The sequence below is a fragment of the Leptinotarsa decemlineata genome, unplaced genomic scaffold, assembly GCF_025532065.1.
Source record: "Leptinotarsa decemlineata unplaced genomic scaffold, Ldec_3_MD MMD2_tig00000008_RagTag_RagTag, whole genome shotgun sequence".
Lineage (NCBI taxonomy): Eukaryota > Metazoa > Arthropoda > Insecta > Coleoptera > Chrysomelidae > Leptinotarsa > Leptinotarsa decemlineata.
In genome coordinates, this window is record NW_027412537.1 from 499,476 (window position 1) to 520,093 (window position 20,618).

Consider the following 20,618-nt stretch of genomic DNA (forward strand, 5'->3'; position numbering starts at 1 on the left):
AACTTCACCGTTTGAGAACACATTCATTTGGAGAACTGCGTTCATGTCGAATTAACTTTCTGAGAACGTTTTTCCAAAATGGATTCAATCTCCAGCATAGGCACCGTCTTAGAGCCCCTTAAAGATTTTTCTGTAGTGTTTTTGTTTTGTCCTTGAAAAAAAGACTGGTTACCGCTCCTGTCCCATGAGCTGCACCTCATACAGAGTCAGGTTGGAACAGTTATAGCAATTGGAGATGAGAAAAATAAAAACCCTTTTTCTGTTCAAGCTTTCGAGACTTCATTGGCAAATCAGTCTTGTCAAATATTGAAAGTGGAATAATGTAAATCTGTGATCATCAAGCATGTAACTAAGATGTGAAGAGAAGTACTTTTAATTCTGTAGATAAAAAATGGCAGACTTTCCATCTGTTTCAAAAAATATCTGGAAGATAAAATGCAACTAGAAGTAGAAGCCTCATGAAAATAACTGAAGATGATTATGGAATTTGAGATTGATTTTGTAGAAATTTAGAGAACAATATTTTTTGGAGTTATCAAGTAGCAAACTATTGTGAGAATGTTGATATTCTTATATCCGAATTGAGTGAATATGTATGAATAATATAGAGACCCCTTTCAAATATTCTGTTGTATTTTCCGAAACGAAGATAGTTCATTTTCAATCAAATTTAAAATATTCAGACCCGCCCTTTATGCTTTTTAACGTTTGTTATACTTCGAAATTCCAGTAACGAATGGGACTTAAGAAATACTATACTTAGAAATATTCAGAGATGATGTCTGCCGCAGTACCAGACGAAACTTTTGGTACCATTCGTTCACGGTCTACCAACCCGGATTTCGTACTGTTTGAGAGAATATTGTTATGTATTCTGCAATATTTTCAAAAAGATAGTAAAAACCAAATCTTTATCAGGGAATAACTTGTTGAGATATTCTGAATTGAGAATTCCAACATCATCAGATTCTGAAGTTCGTTACCAGCTTCCATTGTTGTGTAATTGAATAACTGAGTCTGAATAATTTGTAACACCTAAACATGGCAAGGTTGGTATAAATGAAAAGTCGTAGTAAATGATAGAAGGAGAGGCTCATGAGGTAATCAAGGATTCCTGAACAACTTTGTTGGAGAATATACAAACAAAACAGATTGAAGTCAAGCACGAGATTTCCCAAGCGGGACTACAAAATTTTCGCTGAGAGTCAAGGTAAAAGCTTGCTTATCCTCGATTTTTCACCGGTGAATAAGTACGAATTACACAAAAGAGAGATATAATATTCATTTATACTTTATTTTATTTTAGGTTCTTGTCGAGTTTTGATTATTATCAAGTAATTCAGTAGGATATCATGAGCAGTTATTGGACATATCAAGCAGTTTTAATTGCTTGATATGTCCAATAACTAAAGACATGAGTGGAAATATGTGCGAAGAGTTAAGCTACTATCCATTTGAAATAACACGAACGACTTTTCTCATCTATGGAACATTTCATAATTTTCACAAAAAACATCGATTGCTTTTGGTATAATTATATTCGACGATGTTATTCTCTGCATCGAATTAATTTTAGAATATAATTTTTCTCAATCCGTACAACAATGAAAATGTAATCATCAACAGAATAAATTGACAACTGACTGTACCACTGATTTTAATGTTTGTTTTACCATTTTCTAAATATCGAAATTGCAACTTCTAACTGCGACTTTGCGAATATTGTAGGTTCTCCCGTGTTTATGTTTCACATCTTCATCTGCGTTCACGTCGGGTGAATTTCCTCGTTGAACTTGTTCAACTCAATCAGATATTTTTTCCAAATATTCACAATTGTCCTGAGATTGAGTAATTCTTTTTGGCGTGAAACAGAATGTTTTAAGTTCTGATTCGAAATATTTGACTGCAGTTAAAACAACCTTCTCCAAACAAATATCACGTTCATCTGCTTGAGCTCCAACATAATCAGTCGTGTCCCAGACACACTTCTGCCTTCCTGAACTGAAGAGGAATAATACACGCGAAAACTGTCTGTCTATTGAATTGATTCCAACTAATTTCTGTTGCTGGAAAAAATGAAAGCATCTGCAAGAATTTTCTTCGAAGGGAAAATTTCGCAAATATCTGTCGAATATAATGCAATGTCCATTGTAGTATCAGCAGCATCCATTCTGATACCAGTAAATTTCTAATTCCTGAAAGCTGGCGAGACAAATCTAGACATTATCAATAAATATCGAAATACACGTTCCAGAAAGTGACAAGTTATGGTTTCCATGAAAAAAAATTACTCTATGTTTGTGAAAACTTCACCTACAGCATTTCATACGAACTAAGCAAACCAAAGGAGCATTGCAAAGTCTCTAATAAGATGAATATCTCAGATAAAATTCGAAAATACTACTCTGAGTATTGCCTCGATTGCAAATTCTTAATCTCCATCAGCTGCAACTGACAGAGTAATAGTAATCACTCACATGTTCAATGTTTGTTATCATCAGTGAGGGACAGACTGAATCAAGATAGTATAATCATTAGGTATAACGAATATGTTTTTCGAATTATCACCACTTGAATGAAACGTTTGCCTTGGGGCCATCAACTTCAATGAAATAGTGTCAGTGCTCTATCTAGTAAACAAACTATCGAGCCAAAAAGAAGTATATTTAGCATGTATCGTGTTTCTTATTCGAACAGAAAACAAAACATTCTAGCTTTTTTATTGATTCGGTCGTTACCTGATGAAGATCCGCAGTAATTTCATGAACAACACCTTACGATTTGGTCTCCACAAACTATATTAAAGAATAAATCACTAATACAGTAGCTTTTTTGTAACTGATAACGTACTGAACAAAGAACAAAAAAGTGGTTTCATTTTAGAATAAACAAGATACTGAAATTGCATAAAGAACAGGTAGTAAGTTAAGAAAGTTAGTTAAAAATAATAAAGACAAAACATCCAAATTCGAGAAATCAGAAATTTATAAATTAAAGTTTGGAACTTATCCTAAAGTATATATTGATCAAACTGGCATAACATTGACGAATCGCATCCTGGAACATCATATGAGCTACGTAAGTAAGAAAACAAGTTCAACATAATCGAAATCATCTTTTAGAAGAAAATCGTATCTTTAACGGTGGTAAGGTTTAAAGCTGAATCATTTGGAAGAAATGGAAATCAATGAACTTGAAATTTCAAACCTCCACTGAATGACAAACTGGACTCAAATAGACCACCATTTTTGAACTTGTTTTTCTAGAAATCGATAGAGTATAAAATTTTTACATTATTATAGTTCAATATTATGAGAAAAGTATGTATATTATGTTTCACTAACGATAAAAATTAAATAAATATAACAATAAAAATTAATTGGCGCTCCGGGGCGACTTCATTGATTCCAGTGGCGCATTTGCTTTTTCAGCTGCAGGAAAACCCGGAAAAACCTGCAGCACCACATCATCTGAAGATCTTGATCTAACAATGTCCTCTCTCTCATAAAACAAAATGTAGGGTGTCTCCAGAGGCTCCAATAAATTCAATGCATCGCCAGAACACTTCGTGACACGACTATCGTCAAACCTAAACCAGTCCTTTTCTTCTTTGACCAAGGCGTAATAATGACCACATTCAACGCCAGAACCACAGTGAACAATGACTGCATGAATATTATAACAGTGGTCTGCTAGGTTGAAATGTTCATCTATTTCGAACCTTCCAAAGAGTTTCTTGCTTCCGTTAGAGGTTGAGTCTTGTTTGAAAATCATCAGTATTATTATTAGATTGACTGGTGCCTCAGCTATACTTGTTATTATTGATGTAGAATTGATATAATATGCTCGAGGTAATCATAATAAAGTAGTAGAAGATCCGAATCTATATCGACCTTCACCAAGCTGATAATAGAATGAAATATATTCTATAATGAATTTAGTATATTAGAAAATATGTTAAAAATGGGTTCGCAAAAAAATCCTGGACAGACTATTTTCAATTTATTTTTGAAAAATGATTTTTAATCAAATTTTGTAACATCAAGATAATAAGAAAATTTTTGTCCTTACTTGAAGTATAAAACGTATAGAATGTGCAGCCGTTGGGTTTTCTATTATTTATTTACCTGGGCGAACTACTGGTTTTTCAGGTATAAACAGGTATATCGATGCCAGTTACTTTCACTGATTAGATAATAAAAAAAATGATATCATCATTAGCGCTGTTTCATTGCGAACACGTTCATATAGGGTTGTCTCCAGAAAATTCGGTCCTAATAGGGGTTTGCGAACTTTAAAGATTTGAATTTCAATGTGCGTGGAAATGTGTGACAGAGAGATCCGAGATAAGTAAACTGTGTAATAATAAAGGACCCAACATCGTAGTCGCCTCGAAGGGGACCTTGAATATTAGAAAGTGCGCATGCTCGGTATGTAAACTATAGAGGGTAGAGGTGTACCTCTACCACCCTCCAAATAGTAAACAGTGCGCGTTATTTTGGAGCAACTGACATTTGAGTTGCAAAAAAAATTACATAATAATCAAGTATATTCAATATAATACTAAAATATAAAACAATATAGCATTAATTGAATATATATATATATATATATATATATATATATATATATATATATGATAGTGTAACGACCGTATGTATGTATGTATAGAATAGTAGTTTTTCGGGGATTATATTACAGCCCTCGATAAAGCTAATAAACATTAGCGAAAGCTCGGGCAGCTAAAAAGAGTAAATATTTATTCTAATCAGACCGAATCCCCAAAAAACTACTATTCTATATATATATATATATATATATATATATATATATATATATATATATATATATATATATATATATATATATATATATATATATATATATATATATTGATTTATAACCGTAGTAATATATCTATAATAGACAAGTTTTCGTAATCTCAAAATATGATAACGTGAATAATAAAAAAATCAATTACTTACTTTGAAATTTTTCAACTCTTTTTGGAAATAATGCAAAAGAAACAAAGTGGACAGCCGAAAATTCAAATTAAAAAATAGTAAAAAAGATAGACCAAACATTTTTTTCGTTTTCATATTTATTGCACGAATAATGATGCAATAATATGAACACCTGCAACTCGCAGCTGCGCGACTTCCTTCATTTAACGCGGGTTTCCGACCCCATTATTTAACATTTTGATGTCTATTGTGACAACTTAATGATTATTAGTACTCGCCGACAGTCTTTGGTTTCTTGCCGGTTAGATAAGCCATCGTCCATAGATATTCTAATATCTATGGACGATGGATAAGCCCTAATAATTACGAGACTCATATCTGACCAACATTCCGCTCTTTTCACGTTAATTGAGTTTGACCTAATTTCGTTAATTAAGACGACCGGATATCGGTTCATCACAGTATATCTATCTAAATGAACTTACAACCCAATTTCAAAGGATGACTGAGTTTATGTATTATTGGTAAACCATGAAAATGAGGAGGTTCACTAAAAAAGGAAATCAGTTGAGTGCGTTTTGTTTAGCATGTTTTCATATTGAGCCAATGTTCTCCTATATATTCTTTATTTCACTGGTTTTGTTGGATCACCCTCCAGTTTTTTGTAACCGTTTTATGTGATATTATTTATTCTACATGTTGCATTCGAAGCCACTGGGATAATTCATTTTCATAATCGGCAGAATCCGTTATCACTGTGGCATTACCTTCAGCAGCTGGGAGTATTTTAACACTAGTGTCTGAACAACCGGATATTATTGATAATCTTATTCAAGTTATGTTTGAAGGTGATTGACAATGTTTCGTGATGAATTTCACTAGTTCGGACTTCCATTGTCTACTATATAAAATGATTTGAAATCCCTGAAACAAGTAAAATAGAATAATTAAAAAAGAATAGTTGAAAATAACAATTTTATTAAGCACCAATAAACCTGAAATTAAATGATAGTGAAATAACCTACAAGTAAAAATATAATGATTGAATAAATAAAAATTAAAGGAATGAAAAAAGAAAATAATAAAAAAATAAAAAAGTGTAGAGATTCCAAGTCACGTTAGTTCACGACGTTTCGATTGTTGGTATCTACAATCGTCTTCGGGTGATGACTGGACTGTTCAAGTTAGATTCAAGTTAGTTCTAGTCAGATGAGGTCACGACAAAACATGTTTACATTCAAATCTGTTATCACCAGATATTTCAGGAGGTTACTTTAGCGCTGTTTGGTCTATAGCAAAAACTATCTCAAATGTTGAAACTATTTCCTGAAAAATTAAGTCGTTCGCCAAGTGGTGATGTTTCATGAGTATGAAAAATGTTTATTGACATAAATTAACTTCAGTTTCCTCTATAAATTGTTGATTATTTTCTCCACTACTGGAAATACCACTTAGTGTTTCAAAGAGCAAGATGCGTGCATGTTTCATCAAATATTGGTAGAAGCATATAACGATACATAATGGACTCCCTCGACCAAAGGTCATTTGCTAGGCAAACTTCCTAAATAAATGGATTTCCACAAATTTTAACCAATTAAGAATTGATGCACTTAGGATATAGTTCTGAATTATGCTGTACATACCCTACCAATATATAATATTTTATTATTTTTCTCAATGTAACATTGAACAAGCATGATTCTCCAAACTCGCTTTGTCATCGATATCTTCGCTCCGGAGTATCATTGTCAGGCCATCCATGATATTCAGCTTTCAATACACTCTCGTATTAATGTCACGATGTTTCTTTTATGAGCGTTAGTGGTGCCTTTCAATCCCCCGAAAAGAATGAGACTCGTAACTTATGGAGACGGTTGAACGGGACAAACAGCAGTGGAGTAATGAAATTACTGAAACACGATGTTGTAATTACCCGGGACGGGTAGAAGTCGTCTCAGTGTTGACTAATATGAGAAAATGAATATGAGACCCCCCACGACATTGATTTATGACTAATTGAACAAGTCCAATGGCTGAAAATATCTGTCCGTAAGAAAGAGGTTCAAAACAGAATATGGTGATAAAAATTGTATCGTAATAATTAACAAGGTTTTTTACAGGCAATAACTTGAAAGTGAAGACAGAGAGATAACCAGAAATAATTGTGAAATGGACTTTCCTCATTCTATTTCATTTGGATTCCAGGACATCGGCTACGGAGGCACATCTTCACCGGCAGCAGGAAGTTGTATAACTTAATGAATATCTAGAGGTGATTTCGAATTGGAGTGAAAGTAACCAGGTTCAATTCAATACCACAAAAACCCAGGCATCGATTTTCCCCATGAATAATGTCAGGTCAGACAATTCCACTTTCTGCTTTGTTGTTAAAACAGACACCAATATGTCTTGGCACAATCATGTCGCTGGAACTGCAAGGGCTGCTTCTCAAAAGCTTGAAACACTATTCTAACCAGAAAACTATTCACACCTCAGCAACTTTTGATGATTTATGAAGCTCAGGTCAGACCTTCTTTGGAGTATTGTTCTCATATTTGGATCTCTGCCCCCAAATATACCCTGAAGTTGCCAGATTCCATTCAGCAAACCAAATGTTTCTTGAGAATGACGTTTCTTCGAAACAGGAAATTTTTGGTGAGTTTCTCTTCTGTCTACCACATTTTTGGACACACTGTATCTATATTTTTATTGACTGAATGAAAACATTGCAAAGAATATTCTGAGTATGCTTCTCAACTTTGATGAATAACTGTCATACTTCGCTTGAATTTATCTGTTTTTGTAACCACAAACTTAATCATTCCATCTCATTGTTTGCAGTATCATTATTTCAGTTGGCTATTCAAAACGTTTCAAATTTCGTTTGAACCATTCATTTTATTGTCGTATTTAATTCTTTTCAACACAGTTATTAGACTGATTTTCCATAAACTACACCTAACGATCCAATCTAGTCAAACTTAATTGTGGAAAAAATATCACATGTTTCGCTAACACAGCAGCTTTTTCGTAGTAAATAACGTACTGAAAGTATATTCCTTACTTTAAAACTATATACCCCACGCAATCACAATTGAGACTACCCACTCAGGTATTTATACTCGATTATAATTACCTAAAGCATCTATCCAACTTCCATATACTTAATACATCCTTTAGTCCAAGATCCGAACCTAAATCGACTTCCACCGAGCTGATAATAGAATGAAATATATTTTATAATGAATTTAGTATATCAGAAAATATGTTAAAAATGGGTTCGCTAAAAAAATCCTGGACAGACTATTTTTAATTATTTTTTGGAGCGTAAGGAGCGAACCGAAGGTTCCAGTTTTACGCGGAACCTAATTGCGGAACCAGTCAAACGTTACACCCATGCTCAATCCTTAAAGAGATTTGTTGGAATCAAAGGATGCTATCTTGCCAGGATCACCTTGGGCGGCCCTGGAAAGTTGACGCCGAAGAATTATCTGGCGATGACCAGGAAAAATCTATACTTAACAGTAGGATTTCTGACTGGCCATTGTCAACTTAGGAAATACCTCCATATTATGGGGCTAGTGGACACACATCTATGCAGGATGTGTGAACAGGAAGATGAAACAATCTGGCATGTCCTACGCGAGTGCCCGGAGTTATCGTCAATAAAAGAGTATGTGTTCGGCGAGTCTTGGCCTACACCTGCCGATATGAAAGAGATTTCTCCCAGTGACCTGTCCACCTTCCTGGAAAGGACAGGATAGACCAAAGAAGACAGCTCCTCGGGAGAATGTACAATGGGTCATATGTGGCCTAAGTGCTGTGGGCTTACACTCACCCTCCCTACTCTACAGACAGAAATAGACTGATATCGAAGAACACCTTTTACGAAATCGATTGATACACATGTCGAAACTTCTTTGAGATATGTCGAAAAAGTTGATAAACCCACCAATAATTTAAACTCTTTTCCATTCTGAAGATAGATGAATGGATGAAAATTGAATACGTTACTACATATTCAATACTATGTAGATACTACGTAGTGACTAATGAATAAAATTTTTTTGTGAAAAATAAGTCGATGAAAGGTCGATGTTGAATAAGTGATCATAACTAGCTGACGCGGCCAACTTCGATCTGCCCAAACACAATACATGTATGATTCAACACTAGATAGCACTCTCTTGACCCATCAGGTATTATTAGAAGTGTTTCGCTGGACTCAACTGTCCTGAATAAGTAAGGTCGACGACATCTCTCCTTACTAGATAATGGAGCGATGAATCCAAATGTGTTGTAGTTCTCATATCCCAAAATAGTGGAATACATAACTATGCTTGAATATTTCAGTTCATTAGAAGCATGTCCTGATGTATTATTATAAAATCCAATAAATTATATTCAGACAAAGTTTTCGTTAACTTCGGGGTTCGTTTGTTAACACTGCATCAGTTATACAATAAACCAGAAGTGACGTTGAATATTTCGTTGGTACTGAGGAAATTAGGATTCAACTATAATATATTTGATGAAAAAGACAAACTTTCAAGGGTTTTTACTGTCGAATCAATTTTTCATTGCAAAACACTCAGAATATTTGATTTGTTATTGGGAACTACTGAAGACTTGCGTTTGATTGTTCGATAATTGTTAGGAATGATGTATTACAGATGCTATAGCATTTTTTAAAGCAACATTTTTAAAAATTACTTATTAACCAAAATTTAATAATCTACCATATATGATCATAGATGAGCGATACGTGGTTCTCTCACTAAAAAAATATCATTCCCTGAATTCCGAAAATTGAAAAACGGGGAGGAATTCACCAAGCAGAATATCAGTATGTTATACAGTACAATATTCCAACTATTGCCGAAGTTGCGAGGATACTCCATCTATGGGTTCGACAGAAAATTCAATCATCGAATATCAAAGATAAACGAGGCTCCCCAAGGCATCTGACATTATGAACACGCCATCTATGGGAGTATTTTATCCTCAGGTTTGCATTTTTTTCAGTAACGTCGACTACATGTTTGTTATTTCGTAATTTCTATTCAAATTATCATAATTCAATTATTATCATTTATAATGCCAGTTGAATAACTCTCAATATCATTTTTTATACTGGTTTTCGTAATACATCGCTTGATTTGAACAATCAAAAGAAAACTCGTGGGATAACTTATATAAACTAAAGAATCTTTTAGTTTTACAGTTTGTTTATGAGGTTACGATCTGTCGTTTCTACAGACTCTTGGTTTCATATGTAAATGATATCACAGTGGACTGAAGTTTATGGCCTCCACACTAACATTGACGATCTGAGATGGAATTGGTGAAATTTATGACACAAGCTATTCCCTTTAAAGCTTCCGCATTGTGAGCTCTCTCTCTCTCTCTCTCTCTCTCTCTATATATATATATATATATATATATATATATATATATATATATTGATAACGAAAAACATTCAATGAATAAATGAATAAACGAACTGATATTGACAGTCTCAGCAAAATATACACGAACCTACTGAAATATGATAGAGAAAATAAAAGATCTAGTAATTTGACTATCATTCAGAATTTTCCCACTTTACATTGTCAGCCAAAATTTTTATCAACTGTCATTATTTAATGTTTTTCTATCTGTTTTTGAATCGTTTTATATTTTCTATCTGTTTCTGTTTCTACCTGTTTCTTTTGTTTTTGTTAAGAAAAATCCAATTTTTAATATATGAAAGATATTTCATTTTTCTTGAGTACATAATCATGGCATCATTTTTGGATCGCTAAGAATCATGCGTTAAAAGGTAAGACCGTGTTTATCTTCAGATAGCACGAATTTCGAGGTTTGTTGTTCGTATGGAAACGACAGATGTTAACGGTGAAACTATAATTTTTTCCGTTAAAATGTTAACTATGGAAGTATAGATGAGAAAACGGTTTTCAAAAGTAAAAAATGACTCAAGTCAAAAAAGAGCTACTCACTCTCTCTCTGTTTCTCTCTCTCTCTCCCTCTTTGTTCATTGAGTGAGGTGGTGGAACTGAAATTGAGAGCGTTGTATGTGAGAGTGTATTTAATTTCCTGGATATTTTATTATGAAACTCAGAAGAATTTTGTTAACTGAAATATACTACTCATATATTTTACCCATAGTGCCAATTTTAATTGCTCTATATATAGCTTTCAAATGGCTCCAGAGACCCTATTTCCATTCAAATGAACTTTTACATAGTGAATTGACTCACTCTATTTGAAATATAATAATAAATATAATTAAACATAATAAACATAGTTAAAAGCTGAGGACAGTGTCCTATGAAAGTCTAATAAATAAAATAAGATCAATATGGACACTTATAAAAATATAAACATGATACCATAGCAGAGTACAAAATTATCATGAACATAAGGATCATATGGACGCTAATAAAAATATAAACATGATAGTATAGCAGAGTACAAAATTATTATGAATATAAGGATCAGAAGAATAAGATATCATTGATTTCATTCTCAATAGCATTCACAGATGTAGCACTAACAACTTTTCATTATATTGAAAATTCGAATGCCTTGAAACTGCTTTCATTGTTTGGTCTCAAAGTTCATTTCTTCAGTTTGAATCAATGGTTTTATGATCTTTTATCAAAATTCTGAATGAAAATTTGGCCTAGACTAGTATAATTTTATATGAGAGTGCGGAAGGAGAAGATGAGATCTCCTCCGAGTGTAGCTTTCAGTATATGAGGGTTGGTTTTTCAACAGATTTGAATAACATAGAGTGAACGTAAGTATGGTAGTTTCATCGATGTCATGAAGGGTATTTGTAAAAATGTTTCGTGAAATCAATTCTGACACGTTCGCTTGTTGATAGAATATGATTGGACCAGGTGAGGTCTGAAGTGATAAAACACACTGGTCTTAGATCAGGTAAATACCAGTTTCTAGTTTGTGATTGAGTAGGTATATCGTAATGTGTAAGGAAAAACAGTTGTTTTTTTATATGTAAGACGACAACATTGAGCAATATTCAATGGAAGTAACCATTCATTGCATCATTTGGGAATTGAGGCCGAATTTTCCTGTAAAAGGTGATAGATTGGAGTAAAATTTGGTATCATTAGCATGGAGTGATTCAGAACTATTCAAATAGTGTCTAATTTTGGTTACGTGAGTTATTAGAAAAATTGACCTAGGACAGGGTCTTGGGACACTTTCTCGTAAACAGCAGTGTCAGATGAAATCGATGTGTCCACGTCAAGTATAAAGCTTCTATTCATCAACAATTCTGCGATTCAAGAGTTGAACTAGAACCCTAGAATAAAAAATGTTTTCAAAATTGGGAAAATATATTCGAGATAGTGATGAAGTAATAATTTGTAAAGAAAACTTTTGGTGGAGTTATATTCGATATTTAGAAGCGTTTGGAACCACTATTACGAAAATTTTTTTGATGGGACTACCTTGATTCACATTTCACTTGCTGAATGAGCATCTCTCTATTTCCTTTACAGAAACACCTTTTGTGGGGATGATGCTTTATACCAGGCGGTTTAGAGTACTGAAATTACATTTTCATGACTCAGTCAGCAAATATATCAATTTGTTTATATATAGCCCATATTTTGGAAAAATGAGTAAAAATATTTTTCATGTCAAACGGTTACAAAAAAGGGATAATGTATTAAAAATTGAAAAATAATTTGAAAAGTTCTAAGTAGCAGTCATCACACCACTCTCCTCAGCAATCTACGGAATTGATCAAATAGAAAATAATGGAATCGTTGGGCGAAGCGTAACCTGAGTAAATATGTAAATACCAAGCCCAACGATTTTATTATTTTGCTATCTCATCAATACCGTAGACTCCTGAGGAGTGTGGTGTGATGACTGCCACCTAGGACTTTCCAAATTATTTTCCAGTTTTTAGTAGATTATCTACATCATTATTATTATTATTTTTTTAATGAAATCATTCAACGTAACATTTTCAAGTTTTCAGTTTCTAATTTTTATCCACCCCAATGCCACAGAGTTCTAGACACGTTATAACCTTTTACCTCAACTTGGGTGATGTATCGCTAACGACGTATCATTTGTAGCCACCCTAACGCCATACAGTCCTCAACACGTTACAAAATTTTGACTTGGATGAAAGATCCATGCTTGTATTTCGATTAATAGGTACCACTATAGTACCTTCTAGTCAAGCCGTCATTTGATACACATATTGAGGTTGTTGTGATATAATATGTATTTCACCATTTTATAGCTTGAATTTACATCTTTTTCAGAGTGGACTACTATTCTACCAGTCAAGCCTTGTCATTTGATATCCATATTGAGGTAGTTGTGGGATAAAAATATGTAATTTTGTAGTTGCGGCCATCTTGAATTTACAATGATAGCGAATTCATTAAATTGTATTGTCATCAAAACTGAATATGTGTACCAAATATCAGATCAAATTATCAACAAGAAATGAGTCAAACTCCAATTACTAAATTTGACCCAAATAAATAAATGTATAAATAAATAAACGAACAAACAAACAGGACAAGCTGAATGAAACCGTTTGATTGATGAATTGAAAAGTACCTTCTCCTTTTCGACATTACAAAAAAACTGAAGGTGAAATACATATACTTGGAACTTCAATAATGTCTCGAACTGAAAACTGCATGTTCGGTTGCAAAACTTACAAAAGCGAATCCAAACGAAAAATACTTCAATTGAATGCAAAATTATAGATAAAACACATTCAATTTGCAGCCTGTTCTGGACTGCTCTACTCATTTTTGCTCTCGATGACGAAGACGAGATCAGAAAGCTTTGATCATCATTTGTGTCAAGATAAGTTTAAATACACATTTGACATAAAATGAGATTAACATTTAGGTTACTAATTATAAATACAATCACATTGTTTCGTATTTTCTAGGTTGCAGAATATTAGGCTCGTTCAATTTCTCTACTTATCAAATCATGAAGTGTTTGCTTATTTCGAAAATCTTATTCAATTGAAGCATTCAACCTATATAATGCAATCTATTTTCATTTTCACCATCACACTTAGGCATATAAGCCTGGTCAGTTATGCACATATACTTTGCGAGTATATGTGCATAATTATATACAAAGTGCAGGGTGTACGCGGTTCATAGGAGTCCCACAATCTTTCGTGCATTATACAAAGCCAATAATACATTTGGTGGTAGGAAACGAGTTATTTTGATTTTTCATAAACTACACCTTACGATCTGATCTTCACAAACTTTATTTTCAAAAAATATATATTAGTACTCAATTAACTACGAAAAAGCTACTGTGTTAGCGAAACATGTCGTGATATATTTTTTGAACATAAAGTTTGTGAAGATCAGATCGTAAAGTGTAGTTTATGAAATTACTATGGATCTTCATCAAGTAATGACCGAATCAATCAGAAAAGATTAATTTTGTGTTTGTCTACAATACAGCGCTAGCTACACGTGATGCGGGCTTCCTATCGTACTTCGTAACGTTAAGGGTATTGCATTAGGATTTTCCATTTAACTCTTATTTCACATAACACTTCGTAGAAGAGAGGTGAAAAATGTCATAAATGGATTTGAGATCAAACAGTTATCTTGCATAAATGTCTGTCGGATATAATTCAATATCCAACGTGGTATTCGCCGGGAAGAAAGTAATTGTTTTCCGGTAGGAATTTACCAGAACCCACTGTGTAGTTCTGTTGAGAAAGATGAAATTTTCGTAATTTCATTTGGAAATATTTATTTTATTGTTGATTATCAGAATGTTTCAAACATTTTCACAGATTTGTTTCATTACCTACATTACATTACAGTGTCAAAGTAAAATTTCAAGGAAGGTTTGAGTAAACCATGGTTCAAATAAATCCAACGAAGGTTCTAATGGGGAATTCAAGACCAGTTATTGCTTGAAATGAATTTCATTTGTCAATAAACACTGATTTAGAAATAGTAAATTACGTATAATTAAATAATATTTTTAAAGAAATTATTGCAAATGTATTTTTTCTTCTGTGTCTATCTATGTCTTCTGTGTCCAATAGAAACTTAAACTGATAAGAAGGAGAGGTGATTTTCGTATAATTCAATTTCCAATTCAATCGTGAAAATTGTGTTACTATAAAAGTATCCATTTGAGTAATATCTTTATAGATTACTTGACATTCCAGAAAAAAGTTTCTAGTTGAATAAAATATTTGAACTTTTTCACCTTGCTTGCAAGATATCCTAGTGCAAGTCTTTCAAAAAATCATTTTTAAGAGATGAATCAAAAAATAAAACAATAGAAGTCATCATAATCAATATCAACTGTAATAAAAACTCTTTTGTATAATATGGTTATACCCTACCGACATATATTGACAAAAATGGTTTTGGAAACCATTAAAAAATATTTGTTCATTTTATTATTTTTCATCAAATGGTCTTCAAAAATAAAATATGTGAAATGATATATTCATCATTATACTGAATATATTTTATGAACAAGAACAGAATTATATGTTTCCTCAACTGAGTACAAATAAATATCATTGAATTATCAGAGGTACAAAAGCTCTCAACTTCCTATACTGTAAACAGGAAAAACATTTACTCAACTTGAATTTCAGCAACAAGGAAAACATACTTGATACTACAACCAAAGTATTAATTTGTTATCCTGGACATGCCAACCTTGTTGGCGAAACGCACGTCAAGTGCAAGTATTTTTAAACTGGTGAATGGATAACTGAATTCAAATAAAAAGTGTTTATTTTCATACGAATCTTTCCAATCATACCTATGAATCAAAGATATAATTTGATCTGAGATAATATGTACTTTATCTGAGGAGTACCGTCGAAACCCTTGACTAATTTGACAATTTACCTCTTCCCATCGACCGTCAACAATAAACTTTAAATCTCCTATTTCAAATATTATATCCACTTATGTCATACCTACGACCAAATATCTTGGCAACACCGTAGGGGCTTGGTTATATCTTCAAAATATATACTTATATACAATGGGGCTTTGTATAAGCGAATGAATATCAATGGATTCGTAATATACGTAGAATATATTCAGCGAATATATTTCTTATATACACCCGCCGACCTTCCTCTCAACCCGGGCTTCGACTGACCCTCGGCATATAGCGGGCTTGGTATCATGCGTCAGATGCGTATATATATATGTATATATATATATATATATATATATATATATATATATATATATATATATATATATATATATATATATATACATATTTTCAAATGATTCTCACGGACAAAGAATGATGAGCTGTTTTCTCGGATTTCGCTCCGTGTTTTGTATTTTTTATCCTCATAAGGATTATTTTCACAACGTTTTGGCAAAGTCTCATTTGCCACCAGAAGAAAAACTTTTCGAATCTTATACTACGACTCAACATATGAAAAGAGTTTTCTAGATGAACAAAACTCATCTATGATTTTGGATGTTTGTATTTGTTGTAATCTTTGGAAACTCGGCTTTGAAAAATGCTAGGGCATCTGTAATAAAATCACCAAATGCCAGTCCTCATCAATTGCCAACAATGAATCAAACATTTTGAGTGTTTTGCAATGAAAAATTGAATAGACAGTAACAATCCTTTATAGTTTGTCTTCTTCATCACGAATATTTTGGTTGAATTCCATGTTCCTCAGTACCAACATAATATTCAACGTCATCGATGATCATTTCTTGTTTGTTGTCCACCAGATGCTGTATCAACAAACGAATCAAGTTACGAAGCCGGGGCAGCTCGCAATGATAAAATAGCAGATCAATTCTGTTCATCAGAAAGAGCAAGAAGAGCATATTCAACATGAGTAATATTTCTTCAAAAAATCTAAATGATAATAAATTTTGGAGTTGAATCATTAGCTAATTGTTAATAACTTGGGATTCGGCTGCCACATCGCGAATTTTTGAAAAATAGTCCTTAGGTTAGGATGAAATTGATTTATATTAATTGATAAGAGTATTCCTAATTTTTTTGGAAACACTATATAAGAGTATCTGTGAGATAGAAAAAGGAAGTTGGCATTAGCTATATAAGGGACAAATCTGTTTCAGTGGTTTGTAATACAGTTTTTGATTTGTAATATTTGAAAGTGACCGAAGTTGAATTTTTGTCAGTTGTCAGGTCGATATTCTGTCATCAGTGTCAACCTTTTATATCAAACGTCGAACACTCTGTCTCATTCTGCATTTTGCAATGTGTATGTTTTCTTTCGATTTTGTTCAACCTATCAGGCAAATTTCATGTTACGTACCTATGGAAGCGTCATTTCATGTCGAAGGAAAGATAATGGGCTCTTGTTAATCTCGATCTTTATTTGAGTAGAGCAATGACAGACCAAGTTTGACTTTTAAGAATTGTTTTTCCTACGAAAACTAGCGATTGAATCCATTAACTACTCATTTTGAAACATAAGTCTAATGTCAGCTTGAACAATGAATGATAGTTTTCTAGAAATATTCGTAGTTACTCAGTTCCACCTAGACAAAGACAAAAAGAAAATAACTGCAGCTATAAACAGACATGTTTATTACTTTCTCTTTGATGTGATCCTCAGTTCATCAAAACACATCACAAACTGGTTATAATCTACAGCAAAACATCTACTATTTCATTGGAATGGTAATTTAAATGGAAATTCAAACTGTAATGAGTAACGGATTCGGGAGCATTCAGTAACCTTTTAGTGAAATGGAATGATGGGGCAGATAATGTATTAGGTGGTTTCCAAAGTTTTATTCGTCTTAATATCATGTTTTTTTGTAGCTCCATATCTCAATAAATATTGATTCTACTGTGTCATGTTGAATATTGATCGCTGGAGAATTTTGTACTCTATACATTAATGCTGTTTTTTGCCTCCTCAGCTTATGATGTCGTTAAGCGATTTTTGGCCCAATTTTTCTCTACGAATTGAAATTGAACCAAAGCGCTGCCGAAACAGTCAGCAAAATTAATTAGGCATTTGGCAATGATAGTGTTGATGAAAGCACTGTTTGACGTTGGTTTACGGAATTTATTTTCAGAGAATTCATACTTCGAAAATGAACTTCAAAGTGGTCAAACTGCAGTAATACATTTGGAGACCCTGGTGAAGACAGATCCATTATAAACGTGCATGAGACGGCGGAAGAACTCGGCGTTAGCTCTCATGCGATTTTTGATGGTTTGGAACATATTGGACACGTCAAAAATTTCGATAAGTGGGTGTTCCACGATTTGAAATGATTTTTTTTGGATCGGCACATGTGATAAAAGTGGAGTTCAGAACAGTGATTGGACAGCAATGAGCCACCCAGGCACTTTCCCAAGGAAAGAACCCATCATAAAAGACCATGATGAGTGTATGGTGGTAGGCGATCTCCTCAAGAAGCTATCTGAAGAAGGCATATATTGCCTGGAATTGCTGACGATCTCGTGATAGTCATGAAAGGAAAATTTGCAGGCGTCATCTCTGACCGCATGCAAAGAGCCTTGAACATCGCCGGCAGATGGTGCGAGCATGAGAACCTCTCATTAAATGCCCAAAAAATCCTGTCGTCGTGTTCACAAGGAAAATAGTGATACAAGGACTAAAACCAACAATACTCAATGAAGTGGAGATCCCCTTCGCCACGAAAGTCAAATACTTAGGTGTGGCTTTCAACCACAGGCTCACATGGAACCTTCACATCCAAAAAACAGCAGATAAAGCCAAGATGGCCCTGGAATGATGGCCCTGGATGGAAAAAACTGAGGGCTGAACCCAAAAATGACACTCTCGTTATATATAAAAGTAGTAAGACTCATGATAACATACAGTGTAATGGCTTGGTGGACAAGAAAAAAACAATCGGGTACGGCTAGGCTATTAGGCGGCATACAAAGGCTGGCGAGCCCAATGACCCCAACTGCAGCACTTGAGGTTCCACTCGGAATTCCACCATTGCACATCTACATACAAAGAGAAGCTCGACTGGTGACACACAGGCTAATGTAGGGGCAAACCCCAATCAGCCAGTCACACGGTGCAGAATACTTGAAACTGTACAATGAACTGAAGGCAGATCCCATACTAGGAATGTCCGTTCCGCAGTACAACTTTCAGAAAGATTTCCAAATCATCATACCAAGTAGAGAAGACTGGCAAAACGGCTCACCGGTAAAAGCGGAAGAAACTTGGTATTCAGGTGGCTTAAAGACCCAAGAAGGAGTGGACTGCGATTTGCAAATCAGGAATAGCAGAACATGTCTGAACTCATCAGAATAACATCAAGTGAGCTCTAGCTGAAATCATCCCCAAGAAGGCAGACTGGTTTAGAAGAAAATTCAAAGAGGACGCGTACATGTTATCCAGCAACGCATTTAGCCAAGCTAACGTAGAGATACGCAACATATAGAAACCTCTACTCAAGCGGAAGACGATCAGCTCCCGCCAAACGGTAATTTTCCGATAAAATCGATGGAGCGGAGATAGGAAAGAGGGGATAGGTGAAATCATTCGAATGACCTATAAATAGTCAGATCTCTGAGGAATAAGTCCAGTTATCGAAACGTCGTATAGTAACTTGATTCAAAATATTTTTAATTTTTAGTTTTTTGATTTCTTGTTATTAATTTTTTAATTTTATCTTGTGTTAATAGTTCATTTTTTTGTATTTTTTGGTTGTTGTTGGTCAAAACTCTTGGGTTTAATGGGTTGAAAAATATTGGAAACACCTGTTTCATAAACAGTATAATCCAATTTTTATTAAACACGAGATGGTTGCTAGAATATTTAGAAACGGATACATACAAAGAAGATATCAGTTCTAGTATTTCTAGTATGAAAGGTGCTTCAATCAAAGCGTTCGCAGAAGTAATCATAGAATTGTGTTCAGAAGTGTCATCTGATACAGTAATAAACACTGCCAACTTGAAAGTCAGATTCAAAGATTTGCCCCTCGATTCATGGAATTTTTCCATCAAGACGCTCAGGAATTCCTTTGATATCTTAGAATGTTTACATGTGGACCTCATTGGAATTACTGATCTGGCTGAGATACTTGAACATGAACAACTCTAAGATTGTAGACAATTTTGTTGGTCAATCAAAATCTACTATGAAGTGCACACACTGTGGATTCTCATCAGTAACCTTCGATCCTTTCTAGGATTTGTCTTTCGCTAACCACAAAGATTTGGCTAATCGAGTTTGTCACAATGCTTGGATTTATTCACGAAAGAGGAAACCCTGGATTGAGATGAAAAACCAACGTGTTCGAGGTGCAAGAAAGAAGAAAATGCACAAAGTCCCTATCAATCCATAAGTTTTCCAGAACTTTAGCAATTAATTTGAAAAGATTCTCTACAACGAAAAGATTCAGAGGCAAATTGAATATTTCCATTGAGTTTTCTTCAGAAGGATTATATATGAACAATTATGCAGCAGACAATGTGGCTTCTTATTGTTACAATCTATATGCACTTTCGATTCACAGTGTGAATACTTACAAAGCATATTGCAGACACCCTCATAATCGCTTGTGAGTGAGGAGGTATATGTCCTCTTTTATGAACAGGAGGGAACGAAGCAGCACTTTTGAGGTTTTT

The 20,618-nt window shown here is 33.8% G+C and overlaps 1 protein-coding gene across 2 annotated transcripts in view; it reads right to left on the reverse strand.

The window, feature by feature from the left end:
• The window catches only part of LOC111503323 (diuretic hormone receptor), a 192,565-nt gene that overhangs the window by 132,548 nt on the left and 39,399 nt on the right, over positions 1-20,618 (reverse strand). Inside the window, exon 1 of one of the 2 annotated variants that reach the window (XM_074170819.1) lies at positions 4,072-4,175. The exons of the other annotated variant lie outside the window; for it this stretch is intronic. The gene's annotated coding sequence lies outside the window, so the exon portion shown is untranslated. Of the gene's footprint in view, positions 1-4,071; positions 4,176-20,618 lie in introns of those variants that run through there. 2 annotated transcript variants of the gene reach the window in all.